At 38.2% G+C, this 22462-nt stretch overlaps 1 long non-coding RNA gene across 1 annotated transcript in view; it reads left to right on the forward strand.

Annotated features, from left to right (window-relative positions):
• LOC147654385 (uncharacterized) overlaps window positions 1-22213 on the forward strand; it is a 64690-nt gene extending 42477 nt beyond the window's left edge. Inside the window, exons 2-3 of the long non-coding RNA XR_015285110.1 lie at window positions 20293-20346; window positions 20441-22213. This is a non-coding gene — a long non-coding RNA (uncharacterized LOC147654385). The remainder of the gene's footprint in view (window positions 1-20292; window positions 20347-20440) is intronic.
• Window positions 22214-22462: the final 249 nt, after the last annotated feature.

Consider the following 22462-nt stretch of genomic DNA (forward strand, 5'->3'; position numbering starts at 1 on the left):
TTGTATCAATTCCATTATCTGTCAAAGCAAGCTATAATAGCTATACAGACAAAAGCATTTAAGCAATGACTGCTAAGATACATAAAAATAAAATCTGACAAAAATCCTTTTTATCCCCCTTCTGAAAACTGTATGAAGTATTAGTTTCTAACTGAGAAAAACCAAAAACAAAACAAAGTCTCCCACACTGCAATTACACTTAGATGTACAACACCATCTGCCCATTTCAAAATAGAAAAGCATCAGTTGTTTCATTATTTGTCACTTATGGGATTAAAAACTTAGCAGTTATTCCTACACATGTGATAACAATTTACACCATTTAAGAGACTTGAAAAGAAGCTTTCCTGGTTAACTCTTAGGATTGCTTATGTTGCTACAAATTCTTTCCCACACCGTGTAAAATATTTATCAGAAAACCAAAATCAATCATAGTTTCTTGTCCAAAAGTCACTGAAGGAGGTAATCTATTTGGTTTCAAAGATGGTAAGGAAATACACAGATGTCCAGGTCCACATGCCAAAACTCAAGTTCTATTTTTTTGTTCAAAAAATGGCAACATGCTTGATTAACTGGTTTACTATTTTTGAGCAATTTGTTGTAGCCCTTCTGGCTCTTGACAAAAGGGTAATTTGCACCCCTTACCTTACAGAGTAAAATGTTGTGGTTGACTTTATCCATCAGACTCCTTCTTTCTTTGTGAAGCTTCTGTTTCTTGAACCCCTTTTAAGAATGCAATGTAGATAACCACTGAATTAGTTCATATATGAGCAATAACAGCAGTGGTTAAGTAGCAATTGCATTTCCATTCCACTGTGAGCTAAACAGCATGTTTAAGTTTTCTGCATCTATGGATATGAGCACAGAACTGCTTTATTGACAAAACCAGTAAATGTAACATATGAAAAAGACATCATAAATGAAAGGAAAGCACCACATATTCTCCAACTAACCTCAAATGAAATGTTATTAGCATTCAGCAAAACACTGGAAAGTTGTGACTCGTGAAGACTGTAAATTGGAAGGCAAGGTGGCATAGCTGTGTTCTATAATACTTCACAAAAGTTCATTAAATTCAAGTTAAAGCAAATTAAACCAATTTGAAAAAAATCAACTATGTCCCTATCCAAAAACCAAAAGAAAACATAGTTATATTTATGCCACTATCAGGAATTGCTAATTTCAGGAAGTGATAGAAGAAACAGATTTTTTTAATTGAATTGCTATATTGTGGCAAAACTTCTGTATTGCCCATGCATACACTTTTTGTTGGAAATGCAAATTTGAGCAGGTGAAATGAATCTCTGAGAAATGATGAAATATAAAGTGTGTTTACTTCATATTAAGCACATGGTGGAATTTTTGTCTCATTTCAGTCTTCTAACAATAGGAAACACCTATAAACCTCCAAGAAAGCACAATGTCATCTTGAAGTACAGTAGCAATCCAAGTGTATATTATTAAAAGTACGATCTAACCACTTCAAAGCAGGGAGAACAATGCTTAAGTGATCAGTTTCTAACCTAAGGTCAACCAAGAAAATTCTGCTTCAAAAACATTTTTAAATGCTTAAATGAGTCAATGCCAAACAATTTGCTTCCTCTTCAGGCAGGAAAAGGAGAGCTGTTACACAGCACAGACTCTGGCTACTTGAGCTGCATTTACCTCCCTTGCAAGAAGTGATGGGAAGGAGGAAGACAGTGGGTTAGGAAACAGTACACAGCTCTAGAGAGAGCAGAGGGCCCCAGCATCACGAAGAGCCCACGTGCTGGCAGCCAGGGTGGTGGGTCAGAGCTGCCAGAAGAAGGTGTGTAGTTACATGCTCCAGCAAGAACTGCCTCAAGCTCAGGCCAGAGTAACCAAGACAGTTGTAGAAGGTGACAGGACAATCTCCCACAGACTTTGGAAGCTTCCCTGCCCTTTTATCTAACCAGCTTCTTGCAGACAGACTTGGCAAGGACAGCAGGGAGCTACAAGTGCAACACTGCCATCCAAAGCATTGCACACACAAACCATTGGATCCTCTGGCCTGTGGTTTCTCAAGTGATACACACTCCATCTCTAGAAAAGTGAGTGGATCTCACTGTCTAGTTGGTGGTGATCCCACCTATAAAATTACATGTTGGGTTTGAGAGCTATGTAGGGAATGCCAGTGTGGGCATTACATGAAATCAATTTCATTCTGATGGTGAGGGTTTTCTCCCTAACAGCTTAAGCTTTACCTGATATATTATATGGCAAAGGTACCAGGCAGCTACACAAGAGACCTTTGAGTGTTGTTCAACAGTGTATATTTCCTTCTAATACAAGCTTCCTCCATGCCTCTCTTCTCCAAACCCCTGCCTAACTAGCATGACTAAACATGGAGTGAAGTTGCCAAAAGGCTCACAAGAGGCACTTGTGTCTCTCCAAGCTGTTGGGAGGCTGCATGCTCTTCTTACTGAAGTGAAAGGTCACTTTCTGAATTCCACCAGCAGCACCTTAGCTATGCCTAAAAAGTAGTCTTGTATAGCTTTCCATATAAAGGTGCTGCTTTGTGTTTGCTAAAAACACAAAACTTCTTTTTGATAAAGCTTCTCAAGCACCTAAAAAACCCCAGCTCTGGGTAAGCATGATGATTTCTGCACAAATGCCAATGTCTCTAAGATCTGATTGTAAAACCAAAAGACAGATATGGTCTTGTCTATCATACAGCTGGGGACACTTAAGACATCAAGAATAGAATAAAATTCTGGTTTCTGTATTAGCAGTTTCTCCTAAACAAGGTATTAGTTTAAATGTAGGCTGCCTAAGTTGGTGAAGGTGAAATGCACTTTATCAGAGCTTGATTAATAATCTGGAATTTGGTTCATATAATTTAGCTTATTAATAGTTTATCCTCAGTTCTGAAAAAAATGGAAACCCTTATGGTCATTCCTGAAGTACCAAATGATGTAACATAGTTTAAAGCCTATTTTCCTCTTTTCTCTGAAATACTTTTTACATCTAGTGTTTTGAAACATTAAAGATATTTTTTATAATGCAATCTAAGAATTTGGAATGGACAACTAGGAAATTCAAAGACTCAGTATTCAAAAACTATGTCTGACCTACTGCAAGAAATAGGGGAAGACAGGTTGTACCAGCACACCCTCCTAGCACGTGGTTAAATAGCAGGCTCCAATGAGACACTACAACCAGTGTTTAAAAAGTAATGTTTTATGCAAATTTAAGAAGCACACAGGGAATGTAGAATTCTGCTAATTCCAATATAGAAAGCCTAAAATGTAATAGGCAAATTTTCAAAAAACCCTTTTTCTGTTACATAACAGTCCTCAGAGGTGCTTTCCTCAGACTTGCTCAGGTTTTGTTTCTCTCTGTGCCAAGGCTTGTCTATCGACAGTCAGAAATCCAGCAGTGCTCCTAGAAGCAGGGTGCCCAGATCATGGTCATCTTCACACCAACCTCTACACAAACTCTCTTAAACAAGACAAAGAAGTTGTTTGTTTTTTTTAAACCGCTAATCAGTTTTACTTCTGATGCAAGACTACCGAAAGCATCAGGAATTTCAATTAATGAAAAAATATTAAAGTTTAACCAATGCCTCCATGCTGTTTAATTCATAGTAAAGAGCCTTTGAACACTTCTCCAGTGAGAACATTCAGAAGAATTGAATTATTACTAAGAGTTTAAGAGCTGTAAGCAACTGGAGAAAAAAAATGTGAATCCAATTAGTTTCCAACTTTAAAGACAATGCATTTGAAATCAGAATTCTTACCCAACTCAACCCCCATCACCCCATGATATTTCCTAGAGACTGGCGGGAGGAAAAAAATTCAATTATAGAGAGCAAAAGAAAAGTCTTAATTTGTTTTTCTATGATGTAAAAATATATTTTATAATATATTACATATAATTATATAAACTCTTATATAATTATATATTATAAGACACATTTTTCTTGTTTGTTTAAAGCCTGCTACGTGATCCGCTATGCTCTGCACCTGAGTATCCAGGCTGTCAATAAGAGATGCAACCCTGAAAGTCCAAACTTCAGGTCATTCATTAACTGTGCAACTTTTACCTCTATTTTGTGACAGCAAACTTATCAGTGCAACTGTGTTCTTTCAGGTTACATCTCTGCAGTCAATCTACTGAGTCAGGCTGAGATGTCACACTAATTAGTTTCAAAAAACTGGAAGTGAAAAAGAGAAACATGGCTAGTGAGTATTAAGATACAACATTAAGACTATTAAGAGTGTTAAAATACTGTTAAAGAAATCCTTTACGGTTTCATACACTTTTTCATACAAATTTATGCATTTGGGAATTTTGCCAATTCAGAACCAGAAATTTCCATCTCCCTCCCTGCCCCCAACTCTGCCCTCTCCCCCAAGGAAATAATTGAAGATTGAAATGGCAGCTCATCAAAAGTATTAATAAGGTGAACTCCATGTACCAAGACAGTGACATGACATTTAGAGAAAACTTGTGTCAAGTGTAAGGCCTTGGAATGGCTAATATCTGAAGTCTCCAAGTTTGGGAACCAACAATATAGCAACTAGTATCATCTCCAGATTCTTTCTGTGTTCAGACAATCCTATTAGTTATTTCCTCTGAAAAGCAGAGTTTGCAGCCTGATCAAAGATTTTTATTTTCTCCAGAACAGCATCATGACAATTCTTCCCTTAAGGGAAAGAACCCCCCAAAACATAAAACAAAAATCCCCCATGTATACAAGCCCATTTCCTTTAATTCACCATAAAGATCAGCTTCGCCTAACTCAGCTCAAAAGAAGAAAAAAATTCATCTTTCATTCTGTAACTGAGGAAACCATGGTAGAGCTGATGTTTTTGAAATAATAGAAATAAACAAGATTTTCAAAACAAAATAACAAATAGGGCTGGTTTTCTTTTGGAGAGATGTCATTTGTTGACAGTTTCTTAATCAATTCCACAAATAACCAGGGTAACTACAAATTCCATTTTCCATCTTTCATGAACCTGTTTGAAATGGCAACACAGACTAGCAAATGAAGGTAGCTACATATGACACTAGGGGTGTTAGATTTGCATCACTGTTTTATTTTCAAATACTCTTTTGTTATATAAAATGTTTGTTGGGTTTGGGTTTTTTTTAATGAGAACTTTTACAGAGAATATTTGCTGTTAAATTTATGTTCTGTAGACTCAATTCTACAAACTAATGAAGGAAGTCATGAGCTGGGAAGCAAAAGAGAGTAATTCACACATATTGGATATAAATTTAAATACCTCTGTGTGTGTGTATATATATATATATAGACATGATATTTAATTAGTGCACAGAGTTTTGAGTCCATATCAAAGGTTTCTATTATTCCTTTCAAATGCTGACTTTAATTCAATCATTCTGCTCAGTCACTGAAGTCATATTAGACAGAAGTAGAAACTTCAGCTCTCAGAAGGATACAGTCTTGTTTGCAGTGTCACACAGGACAGGCTCCCATGTCACCTCAGACTGGAACATTAACCCAGCACAAACTTCATGATGTACATCAAGTTCCACAGAAATGAAGGTGTCAAGTTTGATTTCCTAACTGTGATTAGGCTACCTGGTTTCTGGGGGAACACATTCACTTACTGGCAGATTAATTTCTTTCTTCACTTCCTGATTCAAGTCGGACATGTAGTGTTCTCATTTTCATTATCACACCCATGGGCTTGCTGAGGAGCAGCACTGGCCTGTTGATAGGCTGAAACATAAGTGCACCCTCATCACACACAAACTACCTGAAATTTACTGAGCCACACATTAATTTAAGCTTGTGCCTGTCATCATACTGAGTCAAGAACACAGTGATCTGGGAGAGGACAGCTGCAACCACAAACCCAGGAGCAGCACTGAGCCTCTCAGTGCATGACATTCCCATCACACACAAAGTAACTTCCTCTCCCAGCAATCAATAACCTGACATTTAGCCCGTTCAGAGTGCATTGGTACTGACATACTCATCCTGGCCCATCTATTCTGGCCTGAAAAACCATTGTCTTCTGTCCATCCTCTTTAAGGGCTTATCTCTAGCTGTCATTTCATCTCAGCTAATCCACATGAGGAGCCATAATGCTCCTCTACATCCAGTGCTCCTGTTACAAACCCAACTCAGTTACAATGAATTTTTTTCTTAATAAAAATAAACAAGGTTTACATGAAATTCTAATTATGTACTCTTTAGTAGATGACAACAGTAGTAATAAAGTTACCTACTTTTTCTATTTTACATGTATTTTTAAGATTTTTCATACCAATTTCAAATTCTGCCTTGAAAAATTCACCATATGATTAAGTTAGAAAGGTCTCTTTTCTGTTTAACTGTACAGTTATGATTTTCCTCTTTCCCTTAAGAATTTTATATAGATCAGCTGTACAAGCTCTAAATCTCTGTAAATATCACATTTGCTTATTCTTCAGGATTTGAGCTGGCAGTGCTGTTTCTGTGATCAAAAGGAAGTATCTGCAATTCCTCATAAATGCACACTGTAAACAAAATATTTTGTTACCCATGTTACTCCAGTACTTCTAACTAACAATTCATATAGAAACTTTTTGTTGGAAATAAGGATGACCTGTCACACCAGCTGATTTTAGAACTTATAACTTCATAGCATTGCAAATTCTGTGCCAAACTCTTGCCTTTACCTATGTTTGTTTTTTGGAAAACAAAACCAAGGTCTCTTTTTTAGTCCCAATCCACATTTATCTCTCAGTTCTAATTTGGTAAGAGACCCACTCAAAAATATATACAGCATTTTTGAACTCTTTTGCCTAGAGTGATTATTCACCAGCTAGCTCAGGACTATCACTCAGTATGTCCAAGGGTCAGAAAAGTATATTTCAAATATAATGGCATCTCCTTCCTATCTCTGCACTTCTACAAGTCCCACGTGGAATAAAAGCCAAGCAGTGACACAAACACTTCAGGACAATATACTGCTGCCTTATTTTCATCTTCTATTCCTTAGCATTGCTTTCTGCCAAGATTTAGCAGCTGGCAAAAAAAGGTGGCAACACCTGTTTAAATCATGCAGATGAAAGAATTTGTTTTGTCCCTTGGGGATTTTGTATCTCTGTATTGTGACCCCAAGGCCACTTGAGCATAAATTATACGATTCATTTCAAGGAACAGGTGTGACCCTGTAGCCTTCTCTCTTCAGGGACTGCAGTGGACACAACAAGCACAAAAGCTTGACAAAACTTTAAGATTTATTTGGAGGTCCCTTGAAGTTTTAAAATAGGATTTTGGATAGGTAATAGATGCATGTCTACTTTCTGAAGGCACAGTGATGAGATCCATGATTGACTAGTCTCTTGCAGTACAAGAGACATTAATGGAAATTACTATTTCCTATAAACCACAGCCTTAAATTCTGAAGTGTTGAAGTTCTTGTTATTCTTTTGTGAATATCTTACTTAAAGCAGAAAAATATACTTCCTGGAGAGTCTTCTCTTGCATGTAAGCAGAATGCAAATTTTTCAATTTGTCTGCAACACTTGTTACCAAAGAGTCAAGGTTTTAAAAGGTAGACCTATAATATTAATGGTGCAAATACAAAGGAATATCTAAATCAGTGCAATAAATAGCCTGATACTGAGGTTATATTTTAAAAAAGTCTAATTGGGCCACTAAAAATAGGCAGAGGAAAGAGAATCAGGATAAAATCCAGAAGTCAGTCACTTAAATGTACTTAGAGCAGCAATCTAGAATGCTTTAAAAGGCACTTCCAAGCAGTTTTAAAGCAGCTAGTAAATTATGTCTGGAAGAGGGCATATACAAGAATCTGAAATACATGTGAGCCACATGCTCTTTGATGGACAAAATACAGTCAGTTTTTCTTTCAGGAAGGCTCCTAAGGAAATTCAATAGTATTCAAAGAATACTTGTCTTTCTAGCTACATTCTGAATGACCTTGCTGTGTCTGAAACACCTGTACCTTCAGAAGGCGAAATGATATAATATATAGAATATAATAACATATATATAGCCTATAATAACATATATATGTAGCATATTTATAACCTATAATAAGCATATCTAAACCAGTCTATTCTTTTCAGGAAAAATAATCTTGACTAGTGTTCTCTCACTACTTGGTCCTAATTTGGGCAAATTAAAACTTATTTTTTTTTGCCGACAGAGGACAGACAATTTTAAATATGAGCACTTATAACAGTTTACATGTTTAATAAATGTCAGCTATGCTATTCATACTCCACACAAGCTATAAAAGATATTTCACTGCATCTACATGAGCTTTATCCACAGGAAGTCTGAGGTACTCTGCCCTTTTACTAGGGCTCCTGTACTGGAGCTCCCAGTACTGAAATAATTATGTATGCAAGTTGCCAAAAAACTCTCAATGCCTCTTTCTAGTGAGCTCCAGATGTGAATAATGCGTTTCCAACCTGAGAGAAACAGAAGTTTTAAGTCTAGGATTAGCAGCTACTGCACAATGATAGTACACATTCACAACTCTGAATACATAAATGTAACCCATGAAATATGTTGGCTTTTTTTTCAAACCTTCAATATTCATAAATGAAAGAAATTTCTCCAGGGATTGAGGGGTCGTGTATAAATAGTGGCTGCAGTCTCACCATGTGTCTTGCATTTCTTCCATAGTAGTAAGGGTGCATTTTAAGAAATAGCTGAACAGCTGTTACAGTCTCCCTATCTGGTTTCAAGACACTTTGCTCCATTTCTGTCATTAAAGCACCTATTTGTCTATTGAAAGCAACTTCCTTAACACACAGCATGCACAAGCTACCACAGACTTCACTGCATGCATATGCTGTCACTTAAAAATGTGTGTGCTGGTAGTTCATTGTAACTTCTTCCACTAGTGCCTGCTTTCATTGTAATGCCAGCCATGGAACTGACGTCCCTGTAAAGCACACATGCTCATCTGCTGGGTCTGCATGAAGGGATGCAGCTGTTGGCTACATGGAAAACATCTGATCACAAAATGTGGAAGAGTCTCTTTCCAAATTCTTTATTGATTCATAGGAAAAAAGGAAAAGTCTTTCAAAACTTTTGAAATTATTAATAACTAAAAATTCTTCTTAGAAGTACATGTGGAAAGTTTTGGTCACAAGTTAGATCTCTGCCACCTTGATTAAAGCCCCCAAAATGTTGCCTGTGAAAGCTTTCAGAGACTGTTTTTATGAAAGAGCTACCCATATTGGAAGGCAGAAGTTTACCATTTTAAATTGTGCTTAGTCCCATTAATCATTTCCAGAACAAATTATAGGAAAGCAAAAGACAACTGAAACCGGTCTGTCTTGAGGAGGGCTCTGAACTAGAAAAACTCTGGAGATCCCCAGGTTACTATCTCATTTTTCTTTTTTGACTTCATGTATATTTGATCAACCTTTTCTGCTATCAGTAAATGGTACTCCCTGTCCCATTCTGGAAGTCTTTCTCCAACTGTAGCTTTAAGCCTAAATTTAAATATTCTTTTATTTACTCAGTAAGTTTGTAAGCCCTTTGGGGAGCTGCAGATATGTTCTCTAAGTTCTCCTCTACTAAATGAAGAGCTGTGCTCTTACTGTTACCTCTTAGTGCACAGCCTGGATGACATCAAGGCAGACCAAAGCCTATTTTGTAGAACAGACAAAACACCCCATCAGTCCTTTCTCCCAGACCCCTGCAGAAAGGAGTCCTAATCAAAGAGTTATTGCTGTCCTCACTGTTCAACACATCTCCTCAACACAGAACAATGTTATTACACCTCTTTGAACACGTGGCTAAGATTTCAAGCTGGGATTTCTTGATTTCTTTTCCTCACTACCTGATGGTCATGGGAAACATCAGCATCATGTGGAAAGAAGACAGGAGGTGAGAGTAGGAACTTCAACTCAGTTGAAATGGATGCCGTGGACAGCAACTATGGGTTCTAAATAATCAGATTGCTTGAAGCCCACATACCCACCCTGGAGTCAAACCTGCACCTCAGAAACACCACCTTACCCTTAGTGGGCCATGTCATCATAAACACCACGTGGCACAGCCAAACCTCTCTTAGCTGAAGGACAGGATATACTTATGGGAATTATTTTTACTCAAAATGAAGGAAAATCATGTCTGTCCTACCAAAAATGTCCCAGGACAGGTGGTAAGACTCAGTCATATTAATATTCCTGCAGTTGGCAACCGACAGACCTGAGATAGAAGTGACAGGAGTGAGAAACAAGGAGATGAAAAGTTATCCCCTTGTCTCTGTCACTTAATAGTGGACAACTGACAGGAGATATCAGTTTATTTCTGCACAGGCAACACAAGCAATTATGGTCAGTATGTACCCTGGAAAGACACCTTCCTCTCTTCCTGTCCCACTCCCCCTCAGGCCTCCACTCCTTCCCCTGCACTTCCTCAGCCAACTCTGACAGTCAAATAAATCCAGCTGGGAATGTAATCCATGTTAAAGAAAGCACACCTGACAAACATGGACATGGATATGGAAAACTGACCCCAGTCATTTCTCCATCTATCATGGAGGTGACCTTCCTGATACAAGAGAGAAGAAAGCAATAGGCACAGGACAAGTGCCTGGGAGGGAAGGTGGAAGGAGGCAGACTCTTCTTTAAATAACATTTAATGCATTTTTCTTCCATTTGCAAAGAGAATAGGATTAGAATTACTGACCATGATTAAGGACACATTAGCTTTTAAATCCCTAGGCACCTACTGAATTTTAAACAAATAAGTTAATTATGGGCCAATGGATAGGGGAAATGCCAGAAACCAAGAATAAAATGGAAAACATTTGGAGTCTAATGGTATTGCTTCATTTCATTGTTCATTAATTTGGCTGTTCACATCTCACAAGAAAACCTGTGCATCGTAATGGTAAGGCATTTACTACACATTTAGAATTAGTTCTGCACTTGGTAGCCTGGCTGTTAGTTATCTGTAACACTCCCCCACTTCTCTCCCTTTAAATTTCTCTGTTCTTGTGGGGCCATACCTGGAGTGCTACATCCAGCTCTGGCATCCTCAGTAGAGGACAGACATGGACCTGATATATAGTGGGTCCAAAGAAGAGTCACAGAAGTCAGAGGGCTGGAATATCTCTTTTATGAGGACAAACCTGGGGTTTTTCAGCCCAACCTGAGAAGAGACAGCTCCAGGTAAACCTTACTGCAGCCTCCCAATATAAAAAGAGACCTTATAAGAATCAGTCTTTTTGCCAAGGCTTATAATAACAGGAAAAAGAGCAATCAATTTAAACAGAAAGAGTGTAGGTTTAGTTTGGACCTAAGGAAGGAGTGCTTATGATGAGATTGGAAATTCATTGGACAAACCTGCCCAGAGAAGTTGTGGATGTGCCATCCTTGGAAATATTCATGGTCAGTTTGGATGGGGCTTTGATCAAGCTGATCTAGTGAAAGATATTCCTGCCCAAGGCAGAAGAGTGAACTAGAAAGTATTTAAGATCAAGGCCAAATCCTTCTATGAATGCAATATGCTTCCCAATGTCACAAGTAGGGTTCTAACTCCCTGTATGGGGTAAGCAGATAAACAAAAATTATTTTATTCGCTCCTATGTTTTGTGTTCTGGTGACTGTCACCAGAAAAATGTCTGTTACCTACCAGTATTTCACTTGATCATACTTGATCCATGTATTTTCATGATACATAGAGGAATTCAGAGATTGGCTCAGAACAGAAACCAGGAACATGCAGTCTGACTGCTTAATTCTAATTGCCATCCTAATTACGGGCTGTGTTCTTTCAGACTAATTAGAAGGTGCAACTTAAAACATGAGGCCTAGTTTCAAATGAAAACTTGGATTAACTTAACCACATCTCATGCAGGGCCTGAAGTCCTCCTAAGAACTTGACCACCAGCTTATTTGGTCCCAAACATTTCCTGCCCTATCATGAAACAGTAATCAAGACCAGAGTTGAACATAGCTATATTAATCACATGCTGTCTCAGAGCTCCACTTGAATAGTGATGTACAAACAACTGAGCTTCCAAACCCTTCATAATTAAACAAAGGGTTAGGAAATACAGAAAAAGGGTAAGTTATTAGAAACCCACTCTGAAAGATTTGGCTTATCATAGATATCACTACTGTAATTTAGTCTAACAACTTTGATAAGTGCTACCTAATCCCACTGGCCAGGAGAGTCACACAAACCCTCCAGTAACAGCTCCTCCATGAACACTGTTTTTGCTTCTCACACTGCCTTCAGCGAAGAGTTTCAATTAAAAAATTTATCTTATTTAAATCAAATATAATAATTATGAAATATAATAGGCTACACATTCATGAGACAAGTGCTTGTACTATGCAGTTTTATAGCACTAAATTAAGAAGCCAGTAAATTACAGGAACTTTCATCCAAGTCAAATGATCTGACTGTGCCTGATTAGTCAAGGACCTATGTTAAGAACAAAAGAAGAATGGTATCTGAATGTTAGGCTTAAATTAGCAAGTTGCTGCTTTCTCTTGCATAGCAACAAAACATTACAGCATTACAAGGCAAATACCAGTCTGGGCATTATTAGTTCAGGAGAATCATTCCAGACCTCTAGTGCATGGGATAATTCTGCATTTTAGAACACACATAAGAACATACTAGAATATGGCTGGAAAGCTACAGTAACTCCCAAGTACCTCTAATCATTTAGAGCTAAACAGAGTTCACAATCTCCCACCAGAAAACCATTTTCAAATACAACAGTTTCAATTTGAATTCTGAATAAATTCTGATATTGGACCAAAGTATAGCTTTTCTACGCCATATATCAATTACACTTGTTCCCATTCACACAGAATATTTAAAACCTCAGTTTTTTTATGAGCCAGTATTCTGTCCAATAGATTTATTGTCACATACTAAGTCTGACATTTTGTAAAGGAAAAAAATGTTACTGGTTCCAACCATCTAAAGGAATATCTACTAATGATCCTTTCATGATCTTAGATCCCCTGATATAATTTAATTCTTCAACATTTATAATAGACTCAATAAGGTACAAATTCTACTGGCACAAAAACATGGGGGAAAAAAACAAGTAATTCAACTGTCAGATCAAGAAAGATTCAGCATTGTCTGAAAGTAAAAGTATCTATGAGTGAAGCAAATTTGAATTCAGTATCTGAAGGTCCATGGCAGGACTGATGTGTACAGGCAATGGCAAACGAATTGGCTATAATGACTCACTCAAATTAGAGCAATCTGAGCACTGCTCTGTTTCCTACTCATTAGTCAAGCCCAGATTAACAAGAATTTAGTATTTGAAGAGTTTCCACATTGCTATTAGACAGCTGGCACAAAGAGTAAAAATATCTTTTATGAAATTTCAAGCACTGTTTAGTCAACTAAATCAAGTAAATGATTTGCAGCTCACATGTTCACAGTAATCCCATAGTTACATCTGTATTAAGTCCAATTGAGCATCACTCCAATAACAACCATCAACAATTTTTTTAATTAATATTATTAGTATAGCATATGCACATAAAATACCTGTACATAAAATGATGGCTATGAACACCTCTCCTCCCAGGAAAATAGTTATCTGGTAGTAGCAGCTCTAGTAAAACTATATGCAAAACATCTGCACTTATAACTTAAATTCCATAAAGGGACTCAATTTCACTATAATTTAAATTTACATTTGACTTTCACTTGATTATATGAAAATTGCCCTTTTCTGCACTTTATTTACAGAGACCAAGACAATGGGGGTTCAAAGAGCACACAAGGTTCAGAACGAGGGTATGTAATATGATGCACAAAAAAGTAAATAGAAAATATATTTTACTGCTATTTCATGAAATACTGACTTCAGTATTTAATTTGCCTTCTTACTGAAGCTGTATCAACCTTTTCAGGGAACCTGAAGCAGAAGCCAAGACTTTTGTAGGAAGTCATCCACTTCTTCCTATTAAATTCCAGTTGCTTCCTTTGTTCCATCTTCTTTGCCTTCTCCCTGACACCCCACTTGGCTGACCTTGTACCCTTCCATCACATTTATTCAGCCATGGTTCCCTCAGGGAATCTGAGCACCCAGGCCCTTGGTAACACTTCTCCCCATGTCATACACCCATGTGTACCTATTCTATTATTTAATATGTACTACTAAATGCCATATGCAGGATTACCCTCAGTTCTGTAATTCTTTGGATCTTTCTATTTAGAATACTTTCACGAAGTTGTGTTTAATCTGAAGCCTCCTGCTTTATTTTGGAATAAGACTTGCTTAGGCATTAGATTACATACAATACTGATTTTACATCTTGATACTGGATTTCCACATCATTCTGTCTGCAGGTCCAGCCAAGCAACTGATATAACTGTCCCAGTTTCTAAATCATAAAGCATTTAATTAAAATAAATTAATTTTATATTAAGAACTCAGGGAAAAGATGCATTCACATCAAATAACATAACAGCAGCTGGCACAAGGTGCAGAACAAGCTTGTGTTCCAGTGTGGTGTCACAGTTGAAAGCTTCCCATAGCAGTCACCTGTTCTTTACAGATGTCTGCAGTTTCCCCCCACCCTGGAAACACGACTCTACTGCTCCAGCCAACTGCTGGGAGGGCAAGGAACAGACCAGGCTGAACTGAAGAAAATAATGCTCGTCCACTGAAACCCAGCAACTGCAGCACACACTAATCCTATTATCAACATCTTGACAAAAATCAAATGAACAAGAGTACAATTATTTTAATTGTTTCCTTTTGCACATAAGAAATGTCAAAAGCCATTAGACCAAAACTATTTACAAAATATTTACTGTGTTTGTAAGATTTTGTGTTCGCATAAAACATCAGAGGATACAGCGATCACAGTCCTAGCCCTTGATTGGAGGCCTGATATGGCCTTTCAACCAGAACAACTTCTGCTTATTAATATAATTCTGGGGGACAGCAGTTAGCTCATTTTAGACACTTTGCCTAGGCTGGGATTTAGGAAGGCCGTGCTATTTCCTTGGTTATCATGGAGGTGTTTGACCTGCTTTCCCCACCACCCCTCACTGATTCACCCCAGCCTTGGGCATGTCTCCCTGGAGGAGCTGGATCCTTCATCCCAGCCCAGCAGCAAGCCTGACACAGAGCTAACCGTGCTCTCCTGCCTTGTCTCTAGAACCTAGCGCAGCTATAAGGACTGCTTATAAAGAGAAACATAAATATTGAAAGCTATTAACCTTAGTAGCTCACCTGGAAGGACAGAGGGCTTGAAATAACACTGGGGGTTAAAAAACAAGACTGACTATTAAACATTTTAGAGCCTCTAGTCCAAATGACTATACTCATTCTGCTCACGTCACACGTGATCTGCTCTCTTTAACAGAGCATTGCATGGTGTGAATATGCAAACTGGGAAGCATCCAAGTGCCCTTCTCAATGCATTCAGTTCTGTGATGGCATTAAATTTAGGACCTCAAGTATGTGCTTAGGGTATCCAAATAAATTAATTATGTAAAAAAAATATTACAATCACAATGGATGACAGCTACAGAAAAACACACACTGTTGGTTAACTATTTAATATGCAGAAAAGGAAGCTGCAGATAAAAAGACAACATATTGTCACCTTGGTACGTGACACCCAAATTCATCTTGCTACCTCTAATACTCAAATAATTTGGGGATTATTGATATACTACAGAGATGTGCTCTTTTTAGAAAACTGACTTACCCACCAAATACCACCACCATATATAAATTTCTGCTAGTCATTATTTATGTCTGCTAGTGATTATTATGTGCCTATATGATATGCACATGTCATTATGTCCATTTTTATTTACTAAGGCTCTTACTTAGATTTTTCTGGGATTTTGAATTAAAGTGTCAGAGGAAGAGAAGAATATTTTCATATATTTTCACACAAGAAACAAGACTTACTGTTTCTTTTCTTTTGTGATATGAAGAGCTGTTTTTAGGACTGTTTCACATTTTAACTGGACAAGAGGAAATCCATGGGCAATCATCAGTTCCACTGAAGGCAAATCAAAAGTTTTGCATCAGAAATGTCTGCTTGCTGCTCCTCTAATCACACACTGAACCTGCTGAAGCATCAAATCTTCTTTGGGCATTTTCCACTACACCCAGTGAATGCCCCACCCCTTAAGACATCTCCACATAAAGTTGACCTGCAAGGTTTGACAGTGCCTCAAAAAAACCAAAAAAAACCAACCCCAACCAAAGACAAATACACTGTTTTACCTTCAAGAATTTCTATTATTATTGACTTTAAAAAATAAAAGAAAATACTGTGTACTGTGTGGTGTTAATACCTTTTCTGGGACAGCAGCACAACTCAAGCTGGTTCAGCCCTCAGTGCTCTGCACACCACCTGTTACAAAACCCATTAACCAAATGTGTTGACAGCCTCGGGTACCATGCTGGGTGTCAGTGCCAAAAGGATATTCCTACAGCAACCCCCATGTCCAATATTAACATTTTTGCTACAGAGTTATCCTTATTCTATCCCTAGGTGTACTAGTGGATTTAAAAAAACATGGAGAAGTTTTAGAGGTATTTTCATTTGAGATTGATAGAGAAGCTCCAAAACCAAGATCAAATTTTAAGACCCAAGGAAAAAATCAGTATAGAGAAATAAATTTGCTTGGAGAAAAGATAGCTCTGCTCCAATTTCAAATAAAAGATCATAGTAGTCTGTTCCTTGCACAGCAGACCCTAGAGCATCACTCAGCACTCACAAGTCCATATTACACACTAGCAAAAAAGAATTAAACTACATGTCTATTTTTCAGTGAGCATGCATTCTCAAAAACTATCATTATACCTGTTGCCTTGGTACAATTGAACAAATTAAGATTTAGAAAATAGTGATCTCTTGATACTTATAAAGATCATTTAAGGAGATTACAGACATGTAATTTGGCGGGTACTTTTAACAATCTGCAATTATTAACAATTGTGCAGTCTATAGCACATAAATGACTTTTTTCTTTGCACTCATTGCTGGTGGGGAACATTATATCTTCAAGGTTAAGCTACCTAATAATACAAATTTTACTGTAGTTTTAACAGTATTCCTCTAGCAGACATGAAGATGAGTAATGTATATAAACTTAAAGGGAAATTGGCGAAGGAAAAGTCATCAATAAGGTTTAGGAGAGAAGAAGCTTGTTTTGAATGTATTGACAGATATGAATAATTTTGGGATTGGCAGAATAAAAATGACATTGTTTACTCATTACTTCACAGCCTAACTAGGCACATACAGGCCCAAATAGAGCTGAAGATACCGTGGTTTTACTTTTGAGAAAAACCAGTTAGCAGTTACCTGCAAAACTCAGAAATAAAAGCAATTTAGTGGAATCAGGAAGTGTTAAGACATTTCAAAAATAGAGATCTGTAATAGTATATTCCCCCAGGAAAAATTTTCTACCTGGTAAGTTCTAACTGCATGAATTAGACATGTGATTCCATGAAGATCCATTTAGTAATCCTAGATATCCATTTCTTCACCTACATTGACATTTTGGTCAGTATGAAACACCAGTAAGTGCTATCAGAATTAAGGCTTGGAACATATCCAGACCATTACACACAAAGCTGAAAAAATTAGTACTTGGAAATTGCCTTATCACTAATTTATCTTTATGAGTAAAATTATAGTCAAAGACTTGTGGTTGCTGTAAATTAGAACAAGTAAAGAGACAATCACAAGTGAGTAAGCTCACCATGAAGCTACTGAAATTTGTTGCAATATAAGAAACAAAATATTAATATATCAATATGCTACTTAGAATCAATTCTCAGTGTCTTTATAGCTGTACAGAAAATATTTTCCTCCTAAGAAATCCAAACTGATGGTACTAAACAAACTTCTTCTTAGTTTTTGAGTATGAGATCACTTGAAAATATCTAAGACTCATCAAAATATTAATTGAAAGAATGCAGGTAAGCTACCAAAGTTATTTTTCATTAAGTCACCTATAACCAAAATATTTCTTACACAGCATATCCTTTCCTGCAGGTTCAAAGCAACTATTTTAATCTTTTGCACATGTATACAGTATTCAGAGTGGCGAATAATTTTCATCAGCCTCACGCAATTCCATGGATACTTAAAGCTTATGAAACGTGAAGGTTGATGCATATCTCCTTTTGGTCCTTCATATGGGACACTCATATGACTTTCAGTAACAAACCCTTGTAGATACTCCTCATACTACAGCTTATCTGATTTAAATACAGAATTTCAAGTGTACTATTTTTCTTTTTCCTAAAGCATCCTCCTGGCACTTCTTCCTGCAGCACAAAAATACCTGAACATCCTTTAAAAGATAATTTGTGCTGTGTTTGAAAATTTGACAGCCTTTAAAAAAGGAGAATTTTTTTCCAAGTCAGGGACACAAATCAACATGTAGATTTTTGGTTTTTTTTCACACATGCCTTTCTCAAAATAGAGGTTTGTAACATATCACTTAAAAAGGAACTATGCAATTCCAAAGGGAAACGATAACTGGAGATGTTAATAGTTGTGTTTAAGAGCAAGGAAGAGGAAAGGATTTTATTTTAGGGTTGCTGGCCTTCATTCTGCAGTTCATCTACCCTCACAGGCATAAAATTATAGGTTGATTTCAAACAGTAGAAAGTTGATGAGCCACCCTGAGTTGTAAGTGGCCTCTACTGAAGATAGCTCTTTATGGTGACTACAGGTTTTTATCCACAGCACAGGATAAAGCTCTGTTCAAACCCTGCAGATCAGTGCCTGTTATGCAACACATGATTAAGCAGTATATTCAGCCTGAAGAAGCTTATGCTCACAAAAAGCTCCCTGCAGATCTCAAAGCAGTTGAACTTCTGCTGGTGTCTTAAGAAAAATCACACACCTGAAAAAACACAATGGATCTGATTTCAGGCTTGAGGCTTCATGTGTTAAAATATATTGTCTTCCCAAGCCTTCTGTTTTTGTACTTGTAACTCAGCTTCAGAACAGTGTTTAAGTAAAATAAAAGCAAACAGAAAATGGGCTTTCTCAGAATGTATAATAAAGAACCTCATAAAATTTCTAGTTGAAAATGAGACAGCAAACTCTTGCAAGAGTTTCAGTCCACAGAAAATAGAATTGGACTGGAGGTTCCCTGAAGGCCTTCATTCAAAATCCTGCTTTGAAAAAATAAAAGCTTTCATATAAAGGGTATAAGACAACAAACAAGGACACAGGTACACATTCCTCTGCAGTGAATTCTCAGGAAATTGTCACAACTATTATTTACATGAATTTAACTTCCTCAAATATGTGCTATACATCCTGCACTCCTAAAGCATTCACACAGCCAAAATTTTGCATTAAACCTTTGCAACCCATATACAAAATGTTTAAATTATTTTCTTTTCTGAATTTCATACTATCCAGTATATATGTAACTATTATTATAGAGGCTAAATAGTGTCTCACTGCAGTTCCTGGTGAGCATTCTGACAGCCTCCTGAAAAAAATGAACACAGTGCAGCTTGTCTAGATACAGCACCGAGCCCAGGGTGTAGCTGGAGTGAGGGGAGCCTCTGGATCAAGCACAAAGCCAGAATTCCAACCACACAGCCCTGATTAACCACAGCTCACACAGGTTGCTGATACCATGTGACAAGTTTACTCCCAGCTCATCGGTTCCTTTGTCTTCTGGGTTTGTGTGCCTCACTGGTGTACCACTATCAGGACATGATGAAATTACTCACTACACGTTTCATTTTCCCCTTTTCTATGGGATTCATTAGCTGTCCAATGGAAAGACACCTTCTACCTCTGATTGATGTTAAAACCCCACTAAATATATCTGCCAGCACTGAGCAGCATGGATTAGGTTATAGAAAAATATAGAAAAAAAAATGTTCTTTAAAGTCTATCAAAAGGACAACACTTTCCGTGTCTTTTCTGACAGCAGATCTTTCCTGCAGGTCTCCTTCCAAGAAAAGGAATCTTGGTAAGTCCCCTTTTATCCATATGAGCATGACAACTGTATTTTAAATTAGTTGCAACAGAGTTGAACTGCAGTGTGAAGAGGTTGAAGATAAATATGTTTTCATATTTGCCTCATGATGATACTGGAGACTATTCATTCCAACAAGGTCAACAAGAAATGAATGGCAGGCCAAAGAAAGAGGACAACCTGGGGCAGATTTGCAACCTTGGCTGCAAAGAAAGCCTCCATCCGAGGAAGACCAAATAATCAAAGACCCACTTTGCTCCAAAAGACATATATTTTATATATAAATATATTTAAATATATATATGTGTAAATATTTTAATTTGCACTCTGTTTTTTCCCATCAGGTGTCCATCAGACACAGTCCCACAGCATATGAATCCAGCCATGCACTTCACCAGGTAAATAAAGGAAGTACAGAGTCACAGGGAAGTGACAGCACAGACACATCTCTCTGGAAGGATAATGCAGCTTCTGCCTTTTCCTCCCCTGTAGTCACTCTCCATTGATCTTCAGCCCCAACTTTGCACTGGTTTGGAGCTGCTACTCCTGCTGCTATGGTCAGAACCACATGCTTAATGCAGTCACCCTCAGGAATCTGAAGAGGCAGAGCAGCTACTTGCCCAAAGGAGACTATAGATCTCCCAAATAAATCATTTTTCAGATAATTGAAGACTTGAGGTCACCTACATTTTTTTAGGTTGATCAGGAGCACCGACTACATGCATTTCAAAACATAAGCACAGCATATTTGGAAAGGAAGCACAGGAGCTTACTTACATTTGGGGAATTTGCTGACAGTATCACAGAAGCACAGGAGCAGGTCAGCCCACCAGCACAGATGAACTGGGAGTGAGAGGAGCCCCAGCAAATGCAAAACATCACCAAGAGGGCACTGTCCCAGGGAATTTGAGCTGAGCAGGACAGATAACAGCAGAGCTGGTGATGACCAGGCAGCCAGTTTTGAGACCAACCCCAGAAGACAAACCAACAGCTCAGGAACAGAACTGGGCACAGGCACAGTTTCCTCCATGTCCAGCAGAGCCTGTCCCTGGCAGCTCCAAAGATGGGTGTGAATGCCACTGGCCAAGGCTGGGCTAATTAGAAAAGGTGGTAACATCTCTGTGATAACAGATTTAAGAAGAAAACCAAAAGTTGCTGCACACTTGTAATTGCAGCAGAAGAGTGGAGAGAGAACATGTGGTAGGAACATCTCTGCAGGCATCAAGGTCATTGGAGAAGGAGGAGAAGGGGGTGCTCCAGGTGCCAGAGCCAAGATTCCCCTGCAGTTCATGGTGAAGACAATGGAGAAGCAGCTGTGCCCCTGCAGCCCATGGAGATCCATGGGGGATGCAGAGATCCACCCACAGCCTGTGGAGGGAGCCCCCACCAGAGTGGGTGAATGCCTGGAGGAGGCTGTGAGCCCGTGGGAGACCTGTGGAGAGAGGGACCCTGCTCCCAAGCTGGAGCAGCCTGTGCCTGAAGGATTGCACCCCGTGGAAGAGCGACCCACCTTGCAGCAGTTTGGGCAGGACTATTGCCCATGGGATGTAATCACACTGGAGAAGTTCATGGAGAAATGTCTCCCCCAGGAAGGACCCCACAGTGGAGCAGGAGAAGGACTCCTCTCCCTGAGCAGCAGAAATGTGATGAACTGGCCTTAAGCTCCATTTCTCCCTGGACTGCTGTTGGGAGGAGGTAGAGTTGGAAAGGAGGGTGGGCTGGGGGAAAGGTGTTTTTAAGGGTCTCACTTTTCATTAACCATACTCTAATTTTTGTAGTAATCAATTCAATTCATATCTCTAAGCTGAGCCTGTTTTCCCCATGACAGTATTTGGTGAGTGAACTCTCCTGGTCCTTATCTAAAACCCTGAATCCTTTGTTAAATTTTCTCTACCCTGTCCAGCTGCAGAGTGGAGTGAGAGCAGCTTGGGTGGGTGCCTGGCACCTGGCCTGGGTCAACCCACAGTGGGACTGTGGCACAATTCTTAAAGTATTTACAGACAAATAAGGGACTAAGCACAGCATTGGGCTCCAGGGAAAGAGGGAGGCCCCACCCCTCAGACTTATCAACTCATCTATTGTAATACAGTGTAAGGACCAAAAGGTACATCTCTTCTGCTTTTATGATTCCAGCTTTGTACACAGTCAACCCCTTCGTTTTCATTTGTATTAATCCTGGCTTTCCTTCTTTCTCTCCCACTTATTATATTGAGAATAAAGTCTTGGAAAAAAACCCAAAATAAAACAGTGAAAATAAAAAAAAAATCCTTCCATTTGTTAACCTAATAATTAATTTTCAAGTTTGACATTTATTTTATAAAATAAGCACAGATTTCAGGCTAGGAAAGATTGTTCAAGAAATTAACTCACCTCAACTATCTGGGACTGGTCAAGGCAATCAGTCCTTAAAGCTTTTCTCATCCTTGCTGAATTTTCAAGCCATTCTTTATTTTAAAACTGTTGCTCCTGTGGGAAAAGCCAAGGCATCTGGGTACACCTGGCACTTTAGCAGGT

Source organism: Cyanistes caeruleus, chromosome 3 (assembly GCF_971803275.1).
Source record: "Cyanistes caeruleus chromosome 3, bCyaCae1.hap1.1, whole genome shotgun sequence".
Taxonomy (NCBI): Eukaryota; Metazoa; Chordata; class Aves; order Passeriformes; family Paridae; genus Cyanistes; species Cyanistes caeruleus.